This window comes from Bombus vancouverensis, unplaced genomic scaffold (assembly GCF_051014615.1).
Source record: "Bombus vancouverensis nearcticus unplaced genomic scaffold, iyBomVanc1_principal scaffold0034, whole genome shotgun sequence".
Taxonomy (NCBI): Eukaryota; Metazoa; Arthropoda; class Insecta; order Hymenoptera; family Apidae; genus Bombus; species Bombus vancouverensis.
Window position 1 is genome coordinate 411665 of NW_027468925.1, and position 21578 is coordinate 433242.

A 21578-nucleotide genomic window follows, 5' to 3' on the forward strand; every position below is an offset into this window, starting at 1 on the left:
TTTACTAGTTCGAAACGATCGATTGCATAATAGTAGCTGTTTCTTTCATCTCGGAAACACGATCGTAAACGGTGACAACGATCCAGCTTATTCCTGATCGTGTTAATTTCCACGCAAACTTTGTAAACATTATACGTCGCGACGCTCTCGTTGACGCGTCATTCCCTCCAACTCGAAAGTCTTGCAACTTTGGTGATCCGTTTTCTGTGTAAAATTGGTTACGAGCATCAGGGGACTTATCGTCGTAATCGGTAAATTGTTTATTAAGGATCTACAGCTTTTAAGGATTTCTCTCTAGAGATTTAGAGATTAGAAGTTTCATTAACGCGTTATCGTGTCCCTAACTCGATCTTTTTTCGTGTAAATTGGTCACGAGACTTACGAGCTTCGTTGTAAATAGAAGATTAGTAATATTTCGTAGTTTCGTGATAGTATATAGACATTTTAGTGCTTAAACGCGCAATTTTTAGTTCGCTTTTCGCTCGCATCGGCGCTATGAAACGGATCAATATCTCAACACTTTCCTTTAGTTCTACGAATCATCTTTCGACCGGCTTTTCTTGGCCTACCGTTTCCTAACGCTGTCCTAATACTATCGTCTTGCTGAGATCCTTTTTCCGATTGTATCTTCTGCTTATTTTATTATAAATCCGAACTTTCATTCACGTCGTATGTTTTACAGCGTTCCAATAAATGTAACCAGTAGGTGCTCTAATACTCAAACGCACCTGTGCGTATCTCTGCATATTTGCTGAAAAAAAAGATGAATCTTACGTTACATTTTCAATATGCGTAATAAGCCGAAAATTTCTCTGATGCTAATCCTTCGTAACAAAAGGATGGCATCACTATATGCATGAAAATAGCATTTGGCAATCGTTAGAAACACAATACATGGATATATATGTAGTTGCCAAATTAACCTTCGCGGTGTTCAAAGTGAACGGCTAGAAACGATTGATTTTCGCTATACGCGCATGGTTCGATTGCACCATAATTCGTTATTAAGACGTTTCGAGAGAGGCAAAGGATGTGGTGTCGCAACGTGTTGCGCTCGCACACGTTTATCCTTGGATAAAATTCCCGGAGCGCGTATTATCGCGTACGCCGCGCGAACGCGTTGAACCTTCGCGCAAACAATGAGAGCGTGAACGCGAAAAAATAGCGTTGAGCACGTAACATTCGGCCTGATATCGTTGATTGGCCGCGAATCGTCAACATGCACGGGACAGTTTTACGTAAAGACATTCGATCCGTACAATTATGTTAAGACGTCGACCATAGAACGTACTACGTTGATGCAATTAAAATTTCAATGAAACAGGAGAACGCGCTAATAACTAGTCACCCCGTTGTTGACCAGAACGTACAAATACTTTTGTTTAAGAGCTGCTCGTTAGTGTTTACCGCGTGCAGCGATTAAGTGACGAACAAATTACGTTCAAAGGGTATAGAGCTCGTTCTCGATTAAAATTCTCCTAACTTTCTAATGGTATTAGAAATTATAACTTGAACGTATGTACGCGACTGGCAATAAATATCAGGACAGCCGCGGATATTTAGTATAAATCGAATATGTGTTCCATTGTCCTTAATTTCTTTTATTATCGATTATTATTATTATAATTTTTATATTAATATTAATATTATTTAATATTTTAATATTAATATTATTTAATTTATTCTATTATTGATTCGTTCCATTCCGTTTACGTCATAATACGTAGCCTGCGGATTTTTACGCATATTTTTCAGAATATAAAGGAAGCGAAAAAAAAAACTAGAAGCTGGATAAAAAATTGTTTTACCTCGATTAAACGTTACAAAGCGTGCTACTTTCCAATGTTTTATATATTTCCATGTGTCACACGTGTACTTTGCAATTTTGCCCTTTCAGATTTCACAGAAATGCATAAAACTTCCGTGACCTAATTTTTTGGCACGTGCACGTGCTTCAAAATAAATTCGATGATATTAAATACCAGATTATAGGAACCAGAAATGAAGAGTTCTACAACGATGGAATGGGTAAATGATTGTAGATCAGACGAAAGACAATAGCAAACAACGATATAGCGATGATTAATTAATGGAAGATTTTTTCCTTTCAGTAAACAAAAATAGAACTTAACGAACTCAGTAATTGATAAATGATTACGTATAAGATAAGTGCATTTTCCAACTGTGAGTCATAGTTAACGTTTAGTTTAACCTAGGTAGGATCTTAGCTTTGGAGTAAATAAGTATAATAGTAGCAGAAAATCGATAGAATTGTTAAAAGGCTGTGACTAATCCTGGTCGACTGGTCAGTTATCTGAATCTATTGTTATTTTGCTAGTATACTTTTCGAATCATTTTCAGCTATTCTATGGGCAAGCATTCGTTTCTTTCGCGCATGCCACGTATCATTCGCTCATTAACTCGTTTTTGAAAGCTTTTACCGGCGAATGAAAAACGTAACGTACACTTGCATAATGCGTTCGAAGTGTTCGTTCGTTCAATATTCATGTAAAGGTTAGGCGATACGCGTGATAAGTCGCGATGCTACGAGATGTGATTAGATGCGGATGTTAATATCTTGTAAATACCTTTCCTCGACTATGATAATCATCGAACACTAAGAATTTCGCAAATCGATGCAATTAATCGGTGATCTTGTGGGAAGAAATTTCGATATCACGATAATGTTAACGATAGTATGTTAATTACGACTAGTACCGTTACTGTTACATTGTTTCATAATTAGTATTAGTTTAATATAGTCAACGACTCCTCCGCAAGCATCCGTGCAAGTGTTATTTATTATTATGCTCACCTTCTATTGGAAAGTTCTTGCCTTGCTCAGCAAGTCTTTTTGATTTTTTTCCTGTAGAACTTCCGCGTGTTACCGATTTTTATGCTATGTACGTGTTTGTAGGAGAACTTTTTTGAGCCGCGAAGTTTTCTTTCGACGATTCAACGATCGAAAATCAAAGAGAACCAATGTTCTCTCTTTCGATAAGGTATGTGATGATAGCCATTGCCAAAATTATTGATATATTTATCTGGTTGAAGACAATCTAGCAAATTATACAGCAAGCCTAATGAAATAATAATAATCTTTATCATTAAATTGCGCCATTATTTCATAATTTCATTGAAGGATAATAGAAATTCACGAAGCCTTCAAATTGGATTTCATATTATAATAATGTAAACATCGTTTGACGGTATTATCTGGTTGTGAATAGGGTTGATTTGATTCAGACAGCGCCAGTCATCATGACATCGACTTCCTATCTCGTTATGTAACATTCATCAGAATAACAGACGCAATTACCGTCACTGAATTATCTTAATGACATTCGTTATAAATGAGTAAATGTTTTCGACATACGTCGGAGGTCGCAAATCTTGGATCATCTTTCTTTATTATCTGTTTAGATCCAATCCAGTTCCTTCACAGAACTTCTTTCCCTTCAATTTACCTAATTTAATAATTCTTCAAAATTTTCTCATTTTCATTTCTCATTGCATTGTTTATTATATATTCTACAAACCCGTATGAACACAACGCAATAAATTGACACGATAAAAGCGTTGAGATAATAACCACGAGACAATACTCGACAATAATAATACGAGACAATAATAATCGAAAAGGCTGATGAAACAAAGGAATGAGTAATTTGTAAAGACAGGAAAACAGCAATTAACGTACATCCAGCTACAATTGAAAATAACTTTCTTCGCTTTAAATGAAATTCCAATCAAATACGTTTTATCAGACTCGACTAACAATCAATATTATTAGCTCAACAAATACTCGAGATTCCCAATGTTTTTTGTCGAGTTTCAAATAGAAAGTTAATTACTCGCTTGTCGGAACGTCCATCGGCATCGAAGACCGTGAACCAATCTACGTTATCTTCTCCTTCGTTTCAGGCTGTCGCTGGCGATACCAGTCAACCGCGAAGGTTACTCGAGAAATTTTGCTAAATGGAAGCCACGTACCGGACCCATCGTGGCCAACGAAAGATTGCCAACAAGGATGGGAATTTAATTATACCACCGTCCCTTATGCGTCTGTGGCATCCGAGGTGACAGAAAAAGTTCGACTTGTAATTTCCTGCTTTTTGAATATTTTATCTGTTCCTATCAATCAATCCCTTTATACTGTGTATGTCGTATTCGATTATTTGCATGATCTATTTCGATAAGAAATAAGCGTAGTGTGCAATTTTTGGAAAGAAAGAAGAACGATGGAAAGGGTCGAATAAACGTTTGTGGAAAGATCGATAGTTCAGAAGTGGGAAAATTAACAATGTCGATTTCCACAGAGGAAAATTATAGTACGTAACAGAATTACTAGTACATATTGCAGTAATAATTAGTGCATGTAGTGAAATTACAGAATACATTCTAAATTCAAGCGTTACATTGCCAAATAAAATACAATCTGAAAATGAAACTGAAAATGAAAATACCGGATTGAAAAGAAACTTTAATAAAACGTTATAACGAGCAACAGCGCGAACACACAGATTTGTTCGACATAAATTGCAAGACTTTTTGCTCCAGTGGATTTCCATGAACTTTGCGTCGCTCGTCAGGAGGAGAATTATTCATCGAGGGGTAGGAAGCATCCAGAAGAAGGACGCGAGAACGCGCAGGGTCTTAAGCTTCTCCTTCTTTTTTCCTCAAAGGGAAAGGAAAAAGGACAGAGGCGCGCTTCATTAGGAATTTCGAAACTTTGATCGAAAATTCGTTTAATCGAGGCGTTGAAATTGCTATAAGATTCCCGTGATGCTGATCGTGATCAGAAGTAAATCATTCGACTGTAGTTTTCTGTTGCAGCTGGGATGGGTTTGTCAGTATGATGCACTGCCAACCATAGCTCAAAGTATCTTCTTCATCGGCGCTATCTTCGGAGGATTAATTTTTGGATGGGTTGCTGATCAATATGGAAGAATACCAGCTTTGCTCGGAGCTAATTTAATGGGATTTCTCGCTAGGGTGGCTACTGCGTTCACGGGTAGCTTCTGGCAGTTCACTTTGTGTCGTTTTTTCGTTGGATTCGCCTTTGATAATTGCTTCACTATGATGTACATATTAGGTAACCGTTTTTCAATAATTTCTTTTTTGCCCTGGAATTGAGTTTGAAAGCCACACAGTGGCTACAAAAAGTACTTGTACGTATGTATCCTTATTTCCCAATGAAGCGTCTCTCTTCCTTTTTTTTAAATCAGTTTTTACGTTTCATTTTGATAGCATTAATTATTTATAAGCATGTATGAAAGTATTACAAATGATACGAAAGCTAATATTTTAATCAGTCTTATCTTAAGACTTAGTCTTAATTAATTGGTATATATATAAATGCTGTTCTAAATACGATGGTGTACAGTTACTTTTTGTAATTACTGTAAGCAGAAAGATCTCTAAGTTTAAATAACAAAGTAATCTCTACAACATACTGTAAAACTGTTGTTATGCTTGATTTACGACTGACGTTTCTACAAGTATATGAATTTTGCAACAGAACTCACGTTGCCATGCAACAATTTAAATGAAATTGAAAACCATTCAAAGTTACGAAGAAAGATGCTTAAATACATATGAATATACATGAGGTCATACATATTTATTTTTTAACTGCGGCGTTTATATCAAAGAGAGGGAGAGAGACAGAGAAAAATTAATTTTCCTATTTTATAAGAATTTCATGCAAGATAAAAATATGAAACTTTAAGATAGTTGGATTTATATATACCATTGAATATTTATAATATTTAAAGGTAGTTAGTTCGCAATCATTTTCTATACTAATATTTTCCCTCTATACTCGCGATCAATTATAATTTTGTTTTCTCTTTTAACGAGACAATATTCTGATTACAAAGGATTAGTTGTTCAAAATTGTTTTTCATTTCTGGACAACTATAGCATACCAGGGTTTTCATAAACTTTCACTTCCCAACGGAAAGCGAAGGTAACGAATGAATGGTTCTACAACGAACGCTTCCACAACTATAAATCTATGTATATATATACATACATGTATATGGTTTTAATTAAAATGAACATCTTCTTCTAGCAAACTTATTTAAAATTCGTAAAAATATCACATAATAATATAAAACAATCAAGTAACATTTTAAATATTCCATTGAAAATTCTAATAAATTGTTTAATACAAGATCGATATAATTCATGCTGAATTCGTTGTCTGATAATAATACAGGCAATTTATAATACAAAATTTTATTATAACTCTACATGAAAAAATTTCAATTATAATACTGTAGAAATATATTTTCCAGTTATTGTTCTAATATCAATATATTGAAGAGAAAATCTAGACTAGTCTCTGTCTTGAAAGATATTTTATACCCTGAAAGTACAGCGTTAAGACCCTGATTGAAACTTTTGAAGAGACTCTGTTGAAACGTAAGAACGCTGATTGAAAGTTCATCAGACGAGTCATTGAAACGAGTTTTCTTGATCGAATAGCAAGTTTGTCCTGCAGACAGCATTCCAATTGTAAAAATCGAGACCAAAGAAACTCAGGTGACGTGCATTAACCCTGAATCGATGACTCAAGCCGAGGTTGGAAAAATTTACAATTTGTTCGACAAAACAAGGCCAAGTTGACGAGATTCGTGAGCAAGTGGCTGGTTCGTTAATGATTTGGCGTTCAAATTTTCTTATTTCTATTCTAATTATCAAGGTCGATTAAACGATTGATCACGAATATTCGACGGAAATATTGAGAAAGAAGGCTCGATCTGTACGAGTGTAAATCGTATTTTAATCAATGACTTGAGAAAGTGAGGTATTGATTGAAACTAAGATAAGTGATACTAATTCGTTTCGAGCGCGTAACAAATTACATCATCGGATTCATTGATTTGCAAATAATTCTATATTCAGTTCCGTATTTATAATCGAGCGTAGCGAAGATAAAATGAAAGGGACGTGATTATCCGAGGGTCTCACAACTAGAGGAAAATCGATGGGAACGAGGAAATCCTTAATTGTAGAAACTGCGTAGAAAATACCGTGGAAAATATCATATATATTTTAATAGAAATATTTTTGTACTTTTTTTTAAACATTAAAACTTTAGAGCTTTAGAAGCTTTATGTATTAGTATACGTATTTATACAGACTTTGAAATTCATAACAAATTTCTCTAGATAGATGCGGATTTTTTGTATTGTTTCGTATGTATACTTGTGTCACTTTTCTTTCTAACGATATTTAGTTAAAAAGTTCGTCTATATCATTTATAATAGATTTTGTTTTTATTTATATTAATGTTAATTTTATATTAATAAAAATCACTGAAATTTTTAGTATCATCATTATTTAGTATCATCGAATTTCGTTCTTCTTTATGTTCCATATTATTATTAAAATTCTCTAATAAACATTCAAATATCCTATAGAATATTTCCATTATTTTTCACGTATTATTTGCAGTCATATTTTCCATATTTTATTATCGATAAAGTTTGAGTTGGTTCTTTAAATTCCTATTCAACATTCCAGCTAACCAGTCGATATCAATAACACGTGCCTTTCTTCCTGCCAGGATTTATAACTTATTCAAGCAGAACCTCACTCGACCAGCTCGTTGAAAGCGTAGAATTCGATCAACTTCATACAACTCACATACAAACTGCAGATAATGCTAACAGTGGGAGGAAAATATGAGACTGCAAAGCGTATAAACCTAGTAGTTTATAAAAGCATTTACATATTTACCACAGAAAAATTATATGTATGTAGAATATGTGTTACATAAAACATTCTGAAATTTCATTAGCATTGTAATGATTATATTGGTAAAGTTTGAAACATTTCTGAAGATGCACATAGAAGTTACGAGATATTTAATGCAAGCATTTATTTAGTACAAATATACAGCATAAATAGTTATCTTAAACATGTAATAAATGGTTATCAAATATCGGGATTTATTAATATAATAAATGTTTGACTATTTTTATAATTAAATATTTTTGTAATTACTGTGAAATATATAATTACGCTAAATAATTTTGTATCTTGTATATAGATTTTTAAATTTACTTAATTGAAACTCTGCATTATAATAACCGTATTTATAATTCTGACGTCATATTCGATATAATTATTATATGACTTTATTACGATCCTAATGAAATTCCAATATATTCATGAATATATAACGGAAACGTAATAATACTTTGTTGTACTAATTATGATACCATCATATATAATAAATATAAATAAATAAAAAATGTCTATAAATGCTAAGATACTTTTACGAGCCAACAGGCGAGAAGGAAGAAACGAAAGAAAAGAAAGAAGAGAACGAACGTTAATCAGTTTCGAAACGTTAACAACGTCCTTGCGTTGGACGGTGCTCGCGTTTATCGATTGGTCGCATTGCGAGATATCGGTCAGATTATTATTATTAATACGATCGTCTGTAATTTATCTTTGCTAACTGTGCCGCACGGAATCTTCGTTTACAATAAATGAGTTGTCGCTTTTGATCGAACGGTAACACGATATGAAATTACAGGGTGACGGAAACAGCTGGGAGAAAAGCGAATACTTTTTCTGCGCGAATAATGTAATGTTAAAGGCAGTAAACCTTGAGAGGCGAAGTGATGAAACGAGTGGTCTCAGAGAAGCTTCTTTACGTCTTCTTCTCCTTTCTGTATCCTTTCTATGAGAATAATATCTCGTCTTCAGAAGAGATCTCCTCGCCCTATCTACGCGTTGTAAAGGCAATACAAACTGAATGATACATATATTTAAAAAACGATATTTTGTTGGTTTTATGAATATTGATTTTTATAACGTGAGGTTCTTCTACTCTTATTTTCTATTAAATTAATGATACATATATTTTAGAATGGCTGTTGCAATGGTGATGATGATAATGGTGTTGATGATTTGCGAAAGAAGATGTTGAAAATTACAGACAGCATAAATAATATTTAGATTTCATGGAAGTTGATTTTTGTAATGCGAGATTCTTCTATTCTTATTTTTCATTAAATTTCTATGTAGAAAATTATTAAACATTTGGATATAACTGGGAGATTATTTCCGTTCATGCGTACCGAGTTACTCGATGGTCTCGTACCGAAGCTGATAACCAACCCAGATTTTCAGGAAAGCGATTAATAGCTTAAAATTTATTCGTGCGAGATAACAATCCAAAATGTAGTTAAAGTTTTTAAGCATTGTTTGTTAGGATTACGAGAAAATGATGAATTAACAGTTATGTATAGACACGTTATATATATGTAGGAGGTCCAGAGCGTATTGGGAAAATTTACGGCGAATTAAACAGGAAATTCCGAGATATATGCTCAAAATATCTGATTTGTGGAATTATCCTATTAATTAATTAATTCAGGTAATAATTAAAAATTAATTCAGGTAATTTTAGAGAATAGAAATATCTGAAACCCGTGATTTAAACGAACGTTCGTCATTTTGGTTTATTATGAATTATAAATTGGTTCATTATGAAGCATGAAAAGTAAAAATCAATGGTACAAAGTGATCTTAAATAAGGAAGCGAGTTCCATGGTAAACATGGTTCGAGCATCGCAATTATAATAAAGCAAAAAAAAAAAAAAAAAAGAAACAACCACTGAGCGGTAATTATCTGGAAGCCACTAGTTACAACTGATTGAAGGTGATTCCGGATTAGAAGCAAGCCACTATTAAGTGGCTAACACGGTTGCTTCATTAAGAGCAATCACTCCCTATTTTACGGCAACTACAAATAGACGTTGTTCACTATGATCTATTTCCACGTGTTTATCGCATCTTGTCCTGTTATGCGATTAAAGAGTTACAACCTTGCGTTTCTAATTTATTGGACGTATACGCACCAGACATTAATTTCGTCTACGTATTCGTGAAATTGCGAGATTCATTCATCGCGAAGGTCACTTCAATTGTTCAAGATAACTTCTCATCGTTTTAATCTGTTTTCTTGTACGAAAATAGAGTAATATTTACTTGTCATTGCACTGTGGATATATATCGATATGTTCGTTCAGGAAGTCAATTGTTTTCATCGAATTAGACTCGACTTTCCGTAGAGAATGTTCGTTTCGACATAAATATGTATCTCAGGCTTATCGATCTTTCAATATCTACCATAAATAGCTTAACAAGGTAACACACGCTCGTGTTTGAATTATGTAAATGATCCTTTGACTCTAACGATCCGTTTATTCACAGTTAATTTATGATATTGCTAGTTACGCGTGATTCTACCTTTTGTATCTTTAAGAAATACAGGGTGATTGGTAATTGGTGGTACAAGCGGAAAGGGGGTGATTCTACGCGAAAAAAGAAGTCGAAAATATAGAATAAAAATTTAAAAATTTAAAAATTTAAAAATTTAAAAATTTTAAAAATTTTAAAAATAACGTCAATTGAGACAACGATCTACAGTGAGATCCGTTATAACGAGACGTGATAAAGTGCACGCGTACCGAGCGAAAATTCAAAGTCGATTTTCTCGAAAACAAAGCCTCAAACGAAAAATTTTTATTCTATATTTTCGACTTCTTTTTTCACGTAGAATCATCCCCTTTCCGCGTGTACCACCAGTTACCAACCACCCTGTATAATTCGTAAATAGAAACGTATTCTTGTCGATAAGTATCGAAACACTTACGGAAATTTAAATGGGCTTGAACAATCATCGGGAAATTATTAAAGTCCTTGTTATTAGATCTAAACACGATTTAATCGTAGAACTAAACACGTTTGTTAAATTAATCTATATATTGTATATCTACTTTTTATATATTTGTAACTCAAATTTTTCTTCTTCATATTGCGTTAAGTTGCCCCAAAAGTTTCTTTCGTTTTATATTATTTTATTGAATTACGTATGATCTATTTTGTCCCAATGAATATAATTCAATAAAATAATATAAAACAAAAAATAGTATGCGTCTATTATCTCCTTACGAGACGAAAGAAATTTCTGCGACAACCTAATATATTGTTCCATTCTTTATTCACAGAATATTTCTTTCACAGATGATTCTTCTAAATATTATGTTTTTTATTCCAGTATTAGAATACGTTGGACCAAAGTGGAGGACATTCGTGGCGAATATGTCGATCGCAATATTCTTCACATTTGCAACTTGCATTCTACCCTGGATCGCCTATTATTTGGCCGACTGGAGGATGACCTGTATTGTCACCTCAGTTCCTCTTGTTCTAGCCGTAGGTACGCCATGGTTGATACCGGAAAGCGCTCGATGGCTGGTCAGCCAAGGTCAGATAGACAGGGCCATTAAAATCCTTGGCAAATTCGAGCGAATCAACGGCACCAAGGTGCCCGATGACATCTATAGACGATTCCGGGTAAATAAACCGATTACCGCAATCTTTTCCGTATTTTCTACTTTTATGATCTTTCCTGCTTTATGTGCGTTCTATAAATACCAATTTATATGCCTTTAAGCATATCATATAATCATTTTCTTTGAATAGAAGTCTAATTGGGTCTTTTACGTAATGAAAATTTGTTTACAACCTAGTAATTTTATATCTTATTCATCACCTAAATTGCCAGCGATAAATTGCTGTCAATTCTGTTATTGTCTGTTATTGTCTATTTCTGTAATGTTATTTATTGAATTTGTATATTGTTTTTATCTTTGAAAATTTTTATACAAATAGATTAAACATTTGGAAACTGCTCAGTCTATGAATAGATCATGGCAATATTAACGATATAAGGAGATAATCGACTTTCAGAGGTTTGATGTTTTATAAAGTAAAATGAAAAAATTTGCGAACGTCCAAGTAAACTATTTCGAAAGGATCGTCTCATACAAATATAACATAAACTTTCTTCCGGATTTTATCGTAATCTTTGTACACATAACAGGTTCACATAAATTTGTAAGAAAAACAGACAAACGACATTAACTAGTTAAAAATTTGCTAATAACAGGAAACCTGTGCCAGAATCTGCAAAGAGGAGGAAGCAGACAAAACGTACTCCGTGTTGGATCTATTTAGAACGCCACGACTACGGAATATCACGATTCTATTTATTGTTATTTGGTTCGTATCGCTATTAAACAGATATCAAATAGATTGACGTAAAATCGGAATTGTATCTTGTAAAAATCTCACGAACAGTTTTATATCTTTTGTCTAAAAATACTTCATTTCTGAAGCAAGGAATTTGCTTCTCACATGAAATATGATAGCGTGCTTTTCTTTATCATATGAAATTGTTTTACGATATATAGGATGGCGATTTCTTTGGTGTTCGATGGTCACGTACGAAACGTCGATAATTTAGGCCTGGACGTGTTTGTTACGTTCACGATTGCTGCAGCAACCGAGCTGCCTGCTGACACGTTCCTCGCGCTCGTTCTTGATCGATGGGGCAGAAGATGGCTGGCGTGTGGTTCCCTCGTCATTTCTGGTATCTTCAGCATCTGGGCTTCTGCCGTTTCCAATAGTTCGTACATTTCGTTTTTATATATTCACCCTTCTATATTACTGATCAATCTTCTAAATAACCTAAGTCGATAATTTTGACTTAATCAGACGAATATTTTTCATTCGTATAACATTGTGCTTTTTGAAAGGAAGAAAATGTATATTTTGGAATATTTATAACATGCAAATGCTTGTAGATTATTTGCTACATTGCTAGAATAGTTTCCAAGCCCTATCATGTATCCGTTGTATAGATATTTTATTTCCCCTTCTACTGCTTTGATCATAAGATCGCTTCGTATTTCCGCATATATCAAAGGGCGTTGAACATTTTTGCAAGGTTATTGCAAAATGGAGGATACTATCGAAGGCTTATTGCTGTCACTTGTACGTTCTAACTGGAGTGTCCTTTAAATAATTTGCTTCTTATTAGATCCTTTTTGCAAATAGGAAGATAATATTTTTGGGACGTGAGGATTGTTAAATAAAAATGTAATGTAATCAGATGTAAATTGTCATTGGAATAGAAGAGTTTGTTTAGAAGAAATGATCATGAAATACACAAAATGTATCGTGCGTAATGTGTAAATAATAATTAATTCCAAAGACAATTAATGAAAATTTTAAATAATAGAGCACCATACCTCCGGTTCCTGCTTATTTTGACACTGTGCAGAATGTCACACGATTGTTGCCTTTTTTTTTTAAAGATTATTCAGTTAAGAAACAAGCACCAATAAAAAAGCAATTATAGTTAATTATTAAAAAATCCAAGTAGGTATTACATAAATAAAATTATCAAGGAAGATATTTATCGTAAAGATTGTGTGCTTATGAAAGAAGTAAACGAAATTATTGTAGCTCCATAGTAATTTGTATGAATCTTTGAATCTTGTTTAAATAAAATTTTCGATAAAAATTTGATTCTATCAGTGAACGATTACTACAGTTAATTACTGGATAATTAAAACAAGTAAGTAAAATTATTGTTACAATAATCCCGACAAATTCGTGATATTATTCAACTAGAATCGTTAAGAAAAAATTCGACACCGTTAGCGAACGCCATTTTACTTTTACTTCACGAAGGCCAACGTTATAAACGTTGAATCAAGAGCAATCATTTTCAATATAAAATATAAAATGAATCCTTAATTTGCCGCCAATTAAACTCTTTCCCAACCACCTTCGTCTTCTAAGAAACCTTTCATACCCCAAAGAGAAATCCCCTTTTGCACAAACTCGCTTTTTTTCAACCATCGTACAACACGATATGATATTTACACCGTGCAAATTTACACGATTCAGATCTCAATCTTGCAAATCATTTCGAAAATAGATCGATGATTAAATCGATTATAAAATCGTCCCTGCAAGTTTTAATTGATTAATTATTTCTTTATTTGATGAAATATTATTTATTATTTAAATATCGTTAATTTACTGGCGTTCAATGAAATTTCTCGTAGAATTAAGTTCGTTTAAAATATTATTAATTTAATGACATTTTTTGTAAGATAATTGCGGTTAGATTTGATCTTTCACGAAATCTACGAGATGATCGCGTTCGATTAATCACCGATGTAGCGCATATGTAAAACATTTAAAACAGTCCATACATAGATGTTTCATAAGTGTAGATGGTTATTTATTACGGTTCTGTGTAATTAATGTTCGTTGCGATTACCACGAACTTAGATAAAAAAAAGAGTATTAATGACGAGAGAACCGGAAGTGACCAGTCCGTGACATAACTGTTATTTTCTAGGGGCTTGGTAACATTTGCATAAATTATTTCGCGTATACTGTAACGCACTTTACGTTACAACGGTATGCCGATGGACACGAGAAAAGAATTTTTCTGCCACAAATTGAATGGCATTTTTGGCGATAATGATTGTGTGGAATGATGATTACTTTAATTGAGATTCTAATCGAGATTTAAGTGATATATGAAGTTTGTACTTTCCAATAGGATACATGGAGAAAAATGTCTTCGAAAGAGAATATGCTATTTTTGAATACACCATTTTTTAATAAGTCTAACAAATTCTGGATCTTTTAATTCACAAGGTTGCAAATCTCCAAATTGTTCATTCTGAATTTTCGAATCTTCTAGTCTCACGATCTTTGAATTTTCTAATCTTCGAATCATTAAAAATCCTAATTTTCATAGAATTTTCAAGGAAGCTATAAAATAAAAATATAAAATATAAAATAAGAAAATTTGAAAAAGATACATAATGCGTTCGATCCAACACCATTTGCTCATAGTAAAAAAAAAAAAAAGATAAAAGAAATTGTATGCAAAATAGGTAAACGTATTATAGTAAGTATTAGTCAATTATAGCAGATTGCTATCATTAATCAGTAATTATCCGAGTCGTAGCTGCATCTGTATATACATGAAGTATACAACACTGAAAATACATTTTCCTTAACAAAAATACTGAATAAACACATTCCTACGTAGCAACTAGTCAGCTGTGATAAATTGTTCGCTTTGAACAACGATCGACTAAGTTAGCATTGATTTCCGGATTGTGCGTAAAGCGTGCAATAAAACGAACACGTGTTTATCCCTAACGTTAAGCCAGGACCACCTAAATTAATACGAATTTTCCCATCAGGTACCGTCCTTATTCTGACAAAAAAATGCAAGCGATATTTGTGCATGTAAATAATTTGTCTGTGTGTATATATAATAACTTATATGAAAAAAGTATTGCGATATTTCTCGTACATTGCTAGATATAATGATTTTAAATAATTCTGGCTCAAAAATTCGATTAAGAATTACATTGCAATTTCTAGAAAATTGTTACAACATTAAAAAAGCGAGATCCCTTAGAATATGGTATATCAAAAAAATCTTACAACCAATAATTTTACGATTAAAAAATGTAAGAAACCTCCCCAAAGTAATCGATCCGTGAAATTAATGAGAAACGTATGCTCCAGCAAAAGCTACGCGTGAATATTGAACACAGCTTCAAAACCGACCTTTTCCGATTGAAAACGCATAGCAGAGTAGCAATAACTCGTCCACCGACGCACCAATGAAAATGGAGGCTCGTAACGATCGTCATAACTCGAGTGACTTAACGATCTCAGGACGATCGTTATCGACCGATCGCTTCCGTTCCGGCCTGGACGTTTAACAACGAGGACAAGCGTGTGTCAAACGTTCTCGGTAACCGGTTACACAAAAGTGCGCACCTTGAACAACTATTACATCCCAGAACTAATTAATAAGAGCGATCATGGCTAGCATGGATACATATAGTTTGCATACGTGATTTTTCCCTGCGGGGCCAGTTTTCTCGCCTTCAAATCGATCAGGGAAAGCGATCGTGATCACGATCGAGCCATTGAAATTCATTCGATGCACACGAGATACAGCATAGCGTTTTGATCTCGCGGAACTCGCACAAACTTATAGACTCGTAACAGTACAAAGTGGAACGATCGTTTGGTTTCACTTCCAACCGTAAGTCTTCCTATTGATTGGTATTCTTCTTGGTCGTAAGGGAAAACGAAGAAAAGAAAGGAAAGAAATCTGTTATTAATATTGGAATACCATCGTTTTCGAGGAATTATCGTTCTATTTATTTATTTATAATGGCGTTATCGAGTTAATTGTTTCTTAATATGATACATTAAAACACTTATTGTAGTCGATAGAAACAGAAATTTTATTTAAGATTGCAATCCCAATTATCTGATTTTCCTGACGGACAATTTATATGGATCGATTGGAATTCATATAACAAGAGTTCACCAATTTTCTTCGCTACTCATCATTTTTCGTTCGCGTGATACGAGCTCACGTTCAAGTGAGTGCTTCAAATCGGTAAAAGTTCGATTAATTAATCGAGTTCTACCATATTTAACGCGAATAAGCTTTTAAGCGAAATAAAAATTTGTTGTAATACACAATGAGTAAGTTAGATTAATTATCGCTTTATATGATAAAAGTCCATGGTCCAGCGACAACATTGGAATTATTTTTTTCTTATTCATCTTGGAATTTATGATTGTTTACGGCGTTCTTTTTTGCGACAAATTGAGCTTATGGAAGTAATTTCTCTTCTAGAAAAATTGAACGCTAACGCCGTGTGCCAGGATAATGTGCAAGAACTAGTGTACAAAGAGTTGATCATTTTGGCTTCTGAAAGACTATATGAGTCACGGTTGTCCTATTCTTGTTGCTTAATTGCAGTGTTTGACCACCTGTTCTAGAATAGTGAGTTTACCTCTCACTGATCGGCATCGATTGGTATTTTGTAGTACAGTGCTTTGTTAGTCGATCGTGGCATTTAAACATACCAAGTTCACAGAGAAGAAGGCAGTTTTCTAAGTTTACGTTCTTTAGAAAAACATAATTTTGTCATGAAAACGTCCGACCTTTTGATACCCATCTAAATATGTTATACATAGTCTCGATAAATATCACGATAATGGATAAGTATATATAGTCGCGTTTCTGTTATAGTAAAAGTGAACACTGATGCTATCGAAAACACTTGTATATTTTTAGAAATTCCAAAAACAACAAATCCGATGTCAGTGATTTTATCTGATTTGCTAGTTTCTAGCGTTAAGATTGAATACACAGCTGGCAAATTTTCTATTTCAAAGATCTATTTAACTTTGTGATTAAACAGCTTTCTACAAAGTTTTGCGGATTTGTTAGTTATCTTCGAAAGAATAAGCAAGCTTTAAAGGACTTTGATCTAGTAAGTTTATTCCTCTTCAACCTTATACTTAATCATAAAGTAACGCTATAATTAGAAAATCAACATAAATGGATTTATCATATTTCTTCTGTCTAACCTTCTTTAAAATAATTAGCTGTTAAATGAGCCAGAGTTCTAGGAAATCTCTGATGCTGTTGATCTTCAACGAGATACAGATATCTGACAGATACTATCAAAATTCTATAGACGTCTATCCTTCAACTCTCAGCATACCAATGTTTATGCCATCATCGACGTTTCTTCACAAAGGGTCCTTAAAGGACTTTATGATTCTGTTACTCCTAAGTTACTTTGTACTGTTATATTTTTGTCATAATAGTGCCTACTAGAAATGTTTACCTAGTATATGAGTTTCACTATTATTACCATTCTATCGTATGTTGTACTCGGAGTTAGTTACAGTTTCTCAGAAACGTCTAACTTACTCTTAGTTATTCTGGCACAGACGCTGTGTTTCACTTACTGAAAAAATAAACAAAAGAAGCAAAATGATGTACGTAATATACTAAAACATTGTAAGATACCGTGGTAATTTTTCTATTTCTTGTGTAAATCATTTCAACTTGTTTTTTAATGTTTTTATTCCTAATTGGTACACCGAAATGGATGTAGCAAATGTATATCACGGTATTATCCAAATAGCCTAATATCCGAACGTTCTATTATCCAAACACAATATTTCTTCGTAACGAATGCCCTTTTCCGTTTCAAATATGTACATACGTATGTCGTCAGTGTTCATACACAATGTACTCTTTCCTTGATTTGATTCATTGAATTGTGATTATACGAATTTGGTATGAAACTAGGAAGCGGTCTAACTATCGCAGGAAAATACGATGTAAACGAGAAAACTGGAAAGTGATGTAAGCGCAACAAAATTAGAAAAATACACGATATTGGAGAAGCCAGAGTCACAGACATTAAAGAAAGAAAAACATAATTGAAAATTCTTCAAAGCACGTAGATTCCTCGAATGTTGGCAACGGTAGAAAGCCGCAAGTATTCTGATGTAATGAAATGTTTCACGTAGACGATAATAATGGCGATTTTATATAAATGAAAACAGCAGACGAAAACTCTAATAAAAAGATATCTTCTCATGCCGAAGCACTCGTGGCACTCGTAGAAGAACTCCGATAATTCGAAGTACGATAAAGAACGTAACTCTGTGTAGTTATTTACGTTGAAAAAATTATCTGATTATGGATTCATAAATATTTAAAGAATCTGTCGATTACTCTTAAACTGTATTTGGATAAATGAAATTTCGTCTTCCTATTATTTCAGAAAAGAGAGGCTCTACTACATTGTCTGCAGTATGTTTCTAATAATTAGTAAAATATCTGAACTAAATCAATCTAGACGTGAAAGTCACTGCACATCAGTATATTAAAGGTCAACACAAATACACTGACTGTCACATCACGAAGACATTTTAAAGAACTAATAAGGACAAAATTGTTTATTTAACAAGTCAAAATCTCGATCAATTAACGGACCACCATTATATCGTGATATTTAACGAAACTTCCAATCTTAAGAGCCATATATTATTATATTATAGCAGTGTTATAGCAGTCATTGGCTCGGATTTTAATTAAATTGGTCGTGAAAGTGAGAAGAGACCGAGTAATCACGAAGAAAAGGTATGTATGTAACTTGATCGAAGCAAATACCAAACTTTTAGTTGTTATCTTCAACGAGGGAAATTTGGTCATCTAAGTAGGTTATCGACGCAAGTGTTAATGAGAGATAAAACACGATTGGAGCAATGAAAGAACTTCATTCTTTTTCCTTCTTCGCAAAATAGCAAATATACAGTAGCTCACATGAAAATATCTGAATATTTGTGCAAACATTTTTTAAATATATCATGTGTATTATGTTCGCGATCAATGAATATCGCAGTAGCTCATATATGAGTTTTCAGATTGACTTAAAATTTTACTGACCTACAATAGTCATGTCTCATTCCGATACTAAAGAAATTTTTAAATATTTTATGTAACGCATACAATAAAGATACGTAAGTTATCTATGCTAAATGCTGAAATACTTATAGAAGTCCTTTATGGATATAGTAGATATTATAATATGTGTGTTAGGCGAAACATTTTGAAGTTTAATTATCACCGTAATGAGACACGGCTAAGGTAACACAGGTACGGTTATATCGAACAAGTTTTTCCCGATATACTTCATAATGTTCCGTGTAACAGATAACATACATTATACACCAAAGCCTTTTACGACCAGCGTTCAAATACTTTCACGACGAACCACTGTACCAAAATTCAAGTCTCACGCGACACATCGATACGAATGATCGGTGCAAACAAACGTTTACCTTTTCCACGATCGTCCGAGAGCAACGCGAAACTTCACTAGGCGTATCACAAATCTCGTCGTGGTTTTGTTTCTAAAACGAGAAACTCTCTGCAGAAGTCACAGAAATAAAATGAAATCTAGCTTCTTCACTTTTGTCCGACTCGATAAGTCGATTTCGAACAAACTTTACTCTTTTCTTCTTCTTCTTCTTCTTCTTCTTCTTCCGGATGTCTTTTCACTGTTTCAACAGGATAAAACGGAAATTGGAAAAATAACAAAAAAAATCGCGGATCGCAACGACTCTCGTGATCCTGTGATCCAAGTCCAGGACACGTGCTCGATCTCGATCGTCACAATGATCTTGGGTGCACGGATCCTCGATTTTTCGGATGCCGCGCTACATCGTCGTTTAAAAGGGGGCACGCACCGACTGTTCGCCGCGTGGACAATTAGCGGGGCTTTATAGCGTGTGCAAACGAAAGCGGAGCCCCACCAGCGTCGTGTGTGCGGCTATTGGACGATGACTTTGGTCTCCGTGGATCGTCCCGTCGACAGCAACGCCGAAGTCGAAGACGTCACTGGAGAACTGCGGGGATTTTACGATTCCAAAGAGCCGCTTCTCCTGTTGCACCGCGACCGTTGGGTTTTCTCGTGACTCGTTTGCACGCTTTTTGCCCTTCTCGCTCTTCTCACTACCATCGCAATCTTCTTTCTCTCTCGTCGCTTTGTCGCGACACGTATACGCGACCGGAAAGCGAGAAACATAAACTGGTGACGCGCAGGTGAGTGTACCTTCCGAGAACGTTGCGACGTTGTTGCATGGTTTGATATGTTAGTTTGTTAACTGTGTTTGGTTAACTAACTTAATTCGCCTATTGGTGACTCATGGAAATTTGAGTGATATTACGAGGTGAAGTTGCGGAGTATTTGGAGTGAGAATTTGTGAATTTCCTGTGTTTCACCATGTTACGTATGGTAATTTACAGTGTTGTTTGTATAATATAGATTGGAAGAGATACAATAATAAGCAGACAGCTAGGCTGGTTAATTAATCAGGAATATTAATTGAGTATGAATTGTTTAGCAAGAAAGAGAAAAAGGTATAATTCTAAGTTGCTTTGCTGCGTACATTGGGATTTATGATATACGAAAGATCGATTTCTTTCAGGTAGGAAAGAATGATTATAAAATAGAAATTATTACGTAATTTTTAGTATCGCATGTTTACCGTGGTATTGAATTCGGCTAATGAAATGTGAACTGGAAAAACAATGATCATGTGAATCAAACGTTGATTATTCATCCGTCGAAGCGTTAGTCAGATATCGTGTAACTGATAGTTCCTTGAGTGGTTTCAAAGTCGAACAATGAAACAATTTGAAATAATCGTTCCATTATCGACAAAATGAACGAATTTATCTAATGGGGCTCGTTAATTTATTCGACTTTTAATATTAATTACTAATTGTTATAGAAATTGATTTAACAAATTTGATATAAATTGATTTACCATTAATTAATCGATGGTAGAAAAGAAACGTTGGAAAATGAGTAATATGTAGCTTTAGTTTTACAGATTTTACAAAATAAATGTTACTATTTAAGAAAAAATGAATTTGATGGGGTAAAAGCTATATGGAAATATACTAACGACTTAACGAATTTAAATTTAAAGGACTTTAGAAACAAAGAAACAGAGACAAACTTTAGTTCTCGATGATACTTGACACGTGAATTGATTAACAGCTTGTCTTGCGTGATTAAATTTAATAGGATTAATTGAAAAGTATATCGTATACCGTGTGTGAATCATGATAAAGTTGGTTTCATCGTAATTCACACGGTACTCGCAATGATCATTCAATCGGCAATTTTATTGTTCCAACATCACATCATTTACTTATCTTCGACTTGTACAATTCTCTGTGTTTTACGCAATTCTGTTTTTTATCCATCATTTTCTCGCATAGCACTCGAGTAAAAGCGAATCAACCGTTCAGTGAACCA

General features: G+C 33.8%; 1 long non-coding RNA gene across 1 annotated transcript in view; it reads right to left on the bottom strand.

The window, feature by feature from the left end:
- The window catches only part of LOC143304408 (uncharacterized), a 41892-nt gene extending 21550 nt beyond the window's left edge, over nt 1–20342 (bottom strand). The window contains exon 1 of the long non-coding RNA XR_013061095.1: nt 19591–20342. This is a non-coding gene — a long non-coding RNA (uncharacterized LOC143304408). The remainder of the gene's footprint in view (nt 1–19590) is intronic.
- Nucleotides 20343–21578: the final 1236 nt, after the last annotated feature.